Source organism: Triticum urartu, chromosome 2A (assembly GCF_056163025.1).
Source record: "Triticum urartu cultivar PI428250 chromosome 2A, HENAU_Tu73, whole genome shotgun sequence".
Taxonomy (NCBI): Eukaryota; Viridiplantae; Streptophyta; class Magnoliopsida; order Poales; family Poaceae; genus Triticum; species Triticum urartu.
The window spans coordinates 629,409,292-629,419,372 of record NC_141874.1 but is presented as its reverse complement, the minus strand read 5'-3'; positions in this window follow the sequence as shown (position 1 = coordinate 629,419,372).

Genomic DNA, 10,081 nt, shown 5'->3' with positions numbered 1-10,081 from the left:
TTGCTAGTAGTGTTAATTACTCCTTGTAGTTGATGCTAGTTGGTTTATTTGGTGGAAGATCATATGTTCAGATCCTATATGCATATTAATATCCCTCTGATTGTGAACATGTTTATGCTTTGTGAGTAGTTAATTATTTTTTTTCCTGAGGACATGGGAGAAGTCTTGCTATTAGTAGTCATGTGAATTTGGTATTCGTTCGATATTTTGATGAGATGTATGTTGTCTCTCCTCTATTGGTGTTATGTGAACGTCGACTACATGACACTTCACCATTATTTGGGCCTAGAGGAATGCATTGGGAAGTAATAAGTACATGATGGGTTGCTAGAGTGACAGAAGCTTAAACCCTAGTTTATGGGTTGCTTCGTAAGGGGCTGATTTGGATCCATATGTTTCATGCTATGGTTAGGTTTACCTTAATACTTTTGTTGTAGTTGCGGATGCTTGCAATAGAGGTTAATCATAAGTGGGATGCTTGTCCAAGTAAAGGCAGTACCCAAGCACTGGTCCACCCACATACCAAATTATCAAAGTACCGAACGCGAATCATATGAGCGTGATGAAAACTAGCTTGATGATATTCCCATGTGTCCTTGGGAGCGCTTTTCTCTATATAAGAGTTTGTCCAGGCTTGTTCTTTGCTACAAAAAGGATTGGGCCACCTTGCTGCACTTTATCTACTTTTGTTACTTGTTGCTCGTTACAAATTATCCTTATCACAAAACTATCTGTTACCACTTATTTCAGTACTTGCAGAGATACCTTGCTGGAAACCGCTTATCATTTCCTTCTGCTCCTCGTTGGGTTCGACACTCTTACTTATCGAAAGGACTATGATAGACCCCCTATATTTGTGGGTCATCACCCTGCGGCCACAGGAGGGTAGGACAAGAGATGTCATGAAAGTTCTTTTCCATAAGCACGTATGACTATATTAAGAATACATGCCTACATTACATTGATGAATTGGAGCTAGTTCTGTGTCACCCTATGTTATGACTGTTACATGATGAACCGCATCTGGCATAATTCTCCATCACCGATCCATTGCCTACAAGTTTTCCATATATTGTTCTTCACTTATTTACTTTTCCGTTGCTATTCTTATCATCACTGTAAAACACCAAAAATATTACTTTTGCTACCGTTACCTTTTACCACCGCTACCACTACTATCATATTACTTTGCTACTAAATACCTTGCTACAAATATTAAGTTTCCAGGTGTGGTTGAATTGACAACTCAGGTGCTAATACTTGAGAATATTCTTTGACTCCCCTTGTGTCGAAACAATAAATTTGGGTTGAATACTCTTCCCTCAAAAACTGTTGCGATCCCCTATACTTGTGGGTTATCAAGACTATTTTCTGGCGCCGTTGCCGGGGAGCATAGCTCTATTCTTTGAGTCACTTGGGATTTATATCTGCTTATCATTATGAAGACTTGAAAGATCCAAGAACCAAGATTTATCCCTCAACTAAGAGGGGAGGTAAGGAACTGCCATCTAGCTCTGCACTTGATTCACCTTATGTTCCGAGTAAGCTTGCGACACCTAAACCTACTTCTGCTATTAATTATGATATGTCGCATGTTATTGATGATGCCACTTCTGCTATGCATGATACTTATGATGAAACTAATTCTATGCTTGATACTACAATGCCACTTGGTGAATTTCTTGATGAACAACTTGCTAGGGCTAGAGAGAATGAAATTATTGAAACTTATAATATTGATGAAAGTGATGATGAAGATTCCCCCCCTAGATATGAATTGCCTGTTGTTCCTGAGGGTTATGTTATGGATGAAGAAACTGCTAGAGATTTTCTTGCTTGCAACGATAGGACTGATCTTAAGAAATTATTAGCTAAGCTGAAACAAAAAACTCTGAATGCTAGAATGAAATATGATCCTGCTTATGCTACTTCACCTATCTTTGTAACTGATAAGGATTATGAATTCTCTGTTGACCCTGATATAATTACTTTGGTTGAATCTGATCCTTTCTATGGCTATGAATCTGAAACTGTTGTGGCACATCTTACTAAATTAAATGATATAGCCACCCTGTTCACAAATGATGAGAAAACTCGCTACTATTATATCCTTAAGATATTTCTGTTCTCATTAAAGGGTGATGCTAAGATATGGTTTATTTCTCTTGATCCTGGTTGTGTGCGTAGTCCCGAGGATATGATTTATTACTTCTCTGCTAAATATTTCCCTGCTCATAAGAAACAAGTTGCTTTAAGGGAAATATATAATTTTGTGCAAATTGAAGAAGAGAGTCTCCCACAAGCTTGGGGGAGGATTCTCCACTTACTTAATGCTTTGCCTGATCATCCTCTTAAGAAAAATGAAATACTTGATATCTTTTATAATGGACTAACCGATGCTTCCAGAGACCACCTGGATAGTTGTGCTGGTTGTGTTTTCAGGGAAAGAATGCCAAATGAAGCTGAAATTTTATTGAATAATATGTTGACCAATGAAAATAATTGGACACTTCCTGAGCCAACTCCGAAGAAAAGGGGTATTCTATTTCTCAGTCCTGAAGATATGCAAGAGGCAAAGAAATCTATGAAGGAAAAAGGTATAAAAGCTGAAGATGTTAAGAATTTACCTCCTATTGAAGAAATACATGGTCTTAATTTACCGCCTGTTGAAGAAATACATGGTTTTAATCCATCACCTATTGAAGAAACACATGGTCTTGATAACCCGACACAGGTAGTAAAGGTAAATTCTCTCTATAGATATGATAAAGCTGAAATCCCTCCTACTAAGTTTGCTAGCCAATGTTTGGATGAGTTTGATAACTTTATGGTTAAGCAAGAAGACTTCAATGCTTATTTTGGTAGAGAATTAAAACACAATGCTTATATGATTGAACACTTGAGTGATTATATGGCTAACATTAAAGGTGAACTAAAACTTATTAGTAAACATGCTTCTATGGTTACCACTCAAGTAGAACAAGTACTTAAAGCTTAGAATGATTTGCTCAATGAATTGAATAGTAAAGATGATAATGCTATTAGAGTTATGACTAGAGGTCGTAAAATGACTCAGGAACCTTTGTATCCTGAAGGCCACCCTAAGAGAATTGAGCAGGATTCTCAGAGAAATAATGTAGATGCACCCAGTGCTTCTAAGAAGAAGAAAAAGAAAAATGATAAGACTTTGCATGCTTCTAGTGAACCTGTTATTGACACACCTGAGAATCCCAATGATATTTCTATTTCTGATGTTGAAACACAATCTGGTAATGAACATGAACATAGTAATAATGTTAATGATGATGTTCAGGATGATGCTCAACCTAGCAATGATAATGAGGTAGAAACTGAACCTGTTGTTGATCTTGAGAACCCACAATCAAGGAATCAACATTATGATAAGAGAGACTTTGTTGCTAGGAAGCACGGTAAGGAAAGAGAACCATGGGTTCAGAAACCCGTGCCCTTTCCTCCTAAACCATCCAAGAAAAAGGATGATGAGGATTTTGAGCGCTTTGCTGAAATGATTAGACCTATATTTTTGCGTATGCGATTAACTGATATGCTCAAAATGAATCCTTATGCTAAGAATATGAAAGAAATTGTGACAAATAAAAGAAAGATACCGGAAGCTGAAATTTCCACCATGCTTGCTAATTATACTTTTAAGGGTGGAATACCTAAGAAACTAGGAGATCCCGGAGTACCGACTATGCCATGCTCCATTAAAAGAAACTATGTTAAAACTGCTTTATGTGATCTTGGAGCCGGTGTTAGTGTTATGCATCTCTCTTTATATCGTAGACTTGATTTGAATAAGTTGACACCTACTGAAATATCTTTGCAAATGGATGATAAATTAACTGCTATACCTGTCGGTATTTGTGAGGATGTGCGTGTTGTGGTTGCAAATGTTACTATTTTAACGGACTTTGTTTTGTTTGATATTCCCGAGGACGATAGTATGTCTATTATTCTTGGAAGACCCTTTTTGAATACTGCAGGGGTTGTTATTGATTGCACCAAAGGAAATGTCACTTTTCATGTTAATGGTAATGAGCATACGGTACACTTTCCGAGAAAACAACCTCAAGTCCACAGTATCAATTCTATTGGAAAATTTTCAACTATTACTATTGGAGATTTTGAATTTCCTCTTCCTATTGTCAAGAAGAAATATGATATTCTTATTGTTGGGGACATGCATATCCCCGTTGAGGTAACCTAGTGTTATTGGAAACTTCTTAGGTTCCATGTTATTCGGAATGAGTTTGTTACCAAGACCTGATCAACCTTGTTAGTGGATTCCTTTTGATGAGCATGAGATGGATGAATTTAGAAAACACAACTCTTTGTACCCTCTTTTTACTTTCTGTTATTTATATTAAATAAAGCAAAAATAGTAATTTATGTCTGTTTTCTGAATTATCCATGCAATAAAAAAATACCCCGAAAATAAAAGTTCTCCAAATGCCCTGAAATTTAAATATGATTTTTTCTGAATATTTGAGAATATCTAGCACTGAGAACACAGCAGCGGGAGCAAGCACCTGGCCACGAGGGTCCAGGGCACACCCTACCCCCCTGGGCGCCCCCTGCCTCGTGGGCCCACGGTGGCTCCCCTCCACTTATTCCAGCTACCACACACTCTTTCTTCCTCCCACAAACATCACCAACTAGCTCAAACCCGAGTTCAAGCTCATCTTGCTGCCATTTTCGATCTCCTAGCTCAAAGCTCCATTCACAAAACTGCTTTGGGGGATTGTTCCTTGGTATGTGACTCCTCCAATGGTCCAATTAGTTTTTGTTCTAGTGCTTTATTCATTGCATATTTTTGCTGCTTAGGTGACCCTGTTCTTGAGCTTGCATGTCAAATTTATATGGTCAAAAGTAGTTTTAATGCATGATATATCCTCTAGGCACTTGTGGGAGTAGTTGCTATCAATTTTGTTGAGTTTGGTTCACTTTTATTTTGAAGTTACTAAAAAATTCAGAAATTTTCCAAGGAAGAAATATGTTTAGGAAAATGTACCAAGGTGGTCCTTCGAGGAAGCAAGGACCCAGGCTCACAATACGCGATGCCGATGATGAACCATCGAGGGAAGCTCAGGTGCGGGCTTGTGAATGGCTATCAGAGGACTTTATGGATCGAGCATGAATCAAGGAAGAATTTAACGCGTATGTGCGTAATGCCGATCTTGAGAGCTTCGAGGCAGATAAGTGCCGCCAATACCACTATCTCACTGATTCCTTTGTGAGAAGGTTTGAATTTTCATCATCACGTAATTCTCAAACTATCCTATTTGATCTTTATGAAAATTCTTATACTATGGACTTAGAGGATTTTAATACTGCTTGCGAACTTCCACAATGGGGCAACACTAGTGAGCCTCGCAAATCTGAGTTTAGAGATTTTCTTGCTAGTATAACTGTGGGGGAATCTAGAGATATAACACAAGCTACCATAGGGAGCATTCATTTTCCTGCTCTACATTATTTTGCTCTCTTCATAGGTAGGTGCATAAGGTAAGGATGAAGCATGTCACATGTGTGTCCCTGACCTCAGTGTTCTCAGGAGTGCTGTATTAGGAGATATAAATTATAATTTGGGACCATTGTTGCACGTAGGTTGCATAATAATAGATTTAATGGAGATTTCTTTGGTGGAATTTATGCAACCCGTCTAGCAAATTTTATTGGTATACCCATACGTGGGTATGATATTTAATTGCCTCCTGTTTATTTAGATTATGAGGCTATGGTTCGTCATCAGTTTGTTGAGAGGAACGATCAGTTTCTCCAGTACCGACTAATCTTTGACAGACGACGCACCTATCACGTCGCTCTCCCTTCTCCTACCTTCTTTGACTTTCAGGCAAAGGAGAGATATGTTATAACCAGGGAGGAGGCGACCGAGTACGAGAGGAGGGCGGAGACAACTCGCCTCCAAGATGCAGCTCATCAGGCAATTGCCGCTACATCTCAGTACGATCCCAGCTACAACTTTGGATATCCGCTAGGCCAGCCGTGGCCATAGACCAATTTAGGCCAAAAGCCTAAGCTTGGGGGAGTACGTATTTCTCACCGACATTACATTTATGTTCACACACTCAATGCTAGTTGTCGGTGCTCATACTTTTTCATTGCATCATCCATGCTAGTTTATTTCCCTTTTTATGCTTTCTTCTTGTGTGTTTGATAAACCTTAAGAAAAAACAAAAAAACTAGTTGTAGCTTTTAATTAGTTTACTTTCCATGCTTGTAGTAGTAACTAAAAAGAAAACCCCAAAAGATTTCCTGTTCTTCTTTTGCTTGTTGGGAGCTTTTCCGTGTAAATAGTTTTATTTCTTTTCTTTCAGGGTCGAGAGGAGAAGACCATAATTAAAATGTTAAAGTGGCTCTTATATGCATTATTGTTGATCTGACAAAGAGCCCATATTACCTTGTCTTCTATCTTGAATTGAATGCTTGCAGATTCCAGCTTAGTCCAATGCACGTGCACTATTATTATTATTCACATCGTTCGGTCGTGCAAGTGAAAGGCAATAATGATGATTATATGATGAACTTATTGAGAAGAGAAAAGCTGGTATGAACTTGACCTCTCTTGTTTTTGTAAATATGATTAGTTCATCGTTCCTGATCCAGCCTATTATGAATAAACATGTTTGCAATGACAATTAGAGATTATAGTTGCTTATGCCATGCTTAATTAGCTAGGAGCTTATAATGGTTTACCTTGCGTGCCAACATGCTATTAAAATGGTTGTGATGTGGTATGATAAGGTGGTATCCTCTTTTGAACGATTCGAGTGGCTTGACTTGGCACATGTTCACGCATGTAGTTGAAACAAAATCAACATAGCCTCTACGATATTTATGTTCATGGTGCATTATATCCTACTCATGCTTGCATTAGGTGTTGATTAATTTTAATGCATGTTCATGACTGTTGTCGCTCTCTAGCTGGTCGCTTCCTAGTCTTTTGCTAGCCTTCACCTGTACTAAGCGGGAATACTGCTTGTGCATCCAATTCCATAAACCCAAAGTTATTCCATATGAGTCCACCATACCTACCTATATACGATATCTACCTGCCGTTGCAAGTAAATTTGTATGTGCCAAACTCTAAACCTTCAAATAAACATTCTGTTTTGTATTCTCGAATAGCTCATGTATCAATTAGGGCTGTTCGTATCTTCCATGCTAGACGGGTTATTCGCAAGAGGAGTGGACTCCGCTCCTCACTCACGAGAACATGGCTGGTCACTGGGATGCCCAGTCCCATGCTTTATGCAAATCAAATCAAAATAACTACAAACAAAATTACCCCGAGACTGTTGTTAGATGGAGGCACTCGTTGTTTCAAGCAAGCCATGGATTGATGCTTGTTGGTGGAGGGGGAGTATAAACTTTACCATTCTGTTTGGGAACCGCCTATAATGTGTGTAGCATGGAAGATATCGCCATCTCTCGGTTGTCATGTTGACAATGAAAGTATACCGCTCAAAATATTATTCATATCTATTTCAAAATCGAGCTCTGGCACCTCTACAAATCCCTGCTTCCCTTTGTGAAGGGCCTATCTATTTACTTTTATGTTGAGTCATCCTGCTCTTATTAAAAAGCACCAGTTGGAGACCACCACTGTCATTTGCATCCATTACTGTTAGTTTACATTAAGTATAACTTGACTGGATCTCTTTTACCATGAATTACAAAGTCTAGTCAGTCCTTGATCTTTAAAGGTGCTCTGCATTTATGTTTTGCAGTCTCAGAAAGGGCTAGCGAGATACCGTATTGTTATATCATATCATGATTATTTTGAGAAAGTGTTGTCATCCGAGATTTATTATTATTGCTCGCTAGTTGATTATGCCATTGATATGAGTAAACATGAGATCTAAATGTTATTGTGAATATGGTTAGTTCATAATATTTGCTGAAAACTTGAATGTTGGCTCTACATATTTACAACAACAAGAGCAAACAGAGTTTGTAAAAGTTTTACTTTATCACTTTCAGTTTATCAACTGAATTGCTTGAGGACAAGCAAAGGTTTAAGCTTGGGGGAGTTGATACGTCTCCGTCGTATCTACTTTTCCAAACACTTTTGCCCTTCTTTTGGACTCTAACTTGCATGGTTTGAATGGAACTAACCTGGACTGACGATGTTTTCAGCAGAATTGTCATGGTGTTATTTTTGTGCAGAAATAAAAGTTCTCGAAATGACCTGAAAATCGACGGAGAATTATTTTGGAATATATAAAAAATACTGGAAGGAAGATCCACATCAGGGGGGCCTCCACCTGTCCACGAGGGTGGGGGCGCGCCCTACCCCCTGGGCGTGCCCCCTTCCTCGTGGGCCCCCTGACGCTCCACCGACCTCAACCTTGACTCCATATATTCAGTTTTGGGGAGAAACAAACTAGGGAGAAGGATTCATCGCGTTTTACGATACGGAGCCGCCACCAAGCCCTAAACTCTCTCGGGAGGGCTGATCTGGAGCCCGTTCGGGGCTCCGGAGAGGGGAATTCGTCGCCATCGTCATCATCAACCTTCCTCCATCACCAATTTCATGATGCTCACCGTCGTGCGTGAGTAATTCCATTGTAGGCTTGCTGGACGGTGATGGGTTGGATGTGATTTATCATGTAACCGAGTTAGTTTTTTTAGGGTTTGATCCCTAGTGTCCACTATGTTCTGAGATTGATGTTGCTATGACTTTGCTATGCTTAATGCTTGTCACTAGGGCCCGAGTGCCATGATTTCAGATCTGAACCAATTATGTTTTCATCAATATATGAGAGTTCTTGATCCTATCTTGCAAGTCAATAGTCACCTACTATGTGTTATGATCCGGCAACCCCGAAGTGACAATAATCGTGACCACTCCCGGTGATGACCGTAGTTTGAGGAGTTCATGTATTCACTATGTGTTAATGCTTTGGTCTGGTACTATATTAAAAGGAGGCCTTAATATCGCTTAGTTTCCAATAGGACCCCGCTGCCACGGGAGGGTAGGACAAAAGATGCCATGCAAGTTCTTTTCCATAAGCACGTATGACTATATTCGGAATACATGCCTACATTACATTGATGAATTGGAGCTAGTTCTCTGTCACCCTATGTTATGACTGTTACATGATGAACCGCATCCGGCATAATTCTCGATCACCGATCCATTGCCTATGAGCTTTCCATATATTGTTCTTCACGTATTTACTTTTCCGTTGCTATTGTTATCATCACTATAAAACACCAAAAATATTACTTTTGCTACCGTTACCTTTTACCACCACCATCATTACCTTTTGCTACCGTTACCACTACTATCATATTACTTTGCTACTAAATACCTTGCTGCAGATATTAAGTTTCCAGGTGTGGTTGAATTGACAACTCAGCTGCTAATACTTGAGAATATTCTTTGGCTCCCCTTGTGTCAAATAAATAAATTTGGGTTGAATACTCTACCCTCGAAAACTGTTGTGATCCCCTATACTTGTGGGTTGTCAACGGCTCTGAAGATGTTCAATATGGCGACCAAGTGCGCGAGAGCTGAGGAGGGACGCCTTTCCCTCCTCGAGCTTCCAGCTGCCGACCCAGAAGACAAGAAGGCCAAGACCAAGGATGTGAAGTGCAAGGGGACTGTCGTGCTCGCGGCGGAGCGAGAGATGAAGGGCGGCTGCGACCACCCAGAGTCATCCATGGCCAACCGCCGTTCTGCGCCTTCCACAATGTACACAACCACAACACCAACGATTGTTAGGAGCTTAGGGCCATCCGCGACGGGCGCTTCAGATGACGCCCTGAGCGCAATGACCGAGGCTACAGTTGATACGTCTCCAATGTATCTATAATTTTTGATTGCTCCATGCTATATTATCTACTGATTTGGACATTATTGGGCTTTATTATCCACTTTTATATTATTTTTGTACTAACCTATTAACCGGAGGCCCAGCCCATAATTGCTGTTTTTTTTGCCTATTTTAGGGTTTCGAAGAAAAGGAATATCAAACGGAGTCCAAACGGAATGAAACCTTCGGGAACGCGATTTTCTCAACGAACAAGC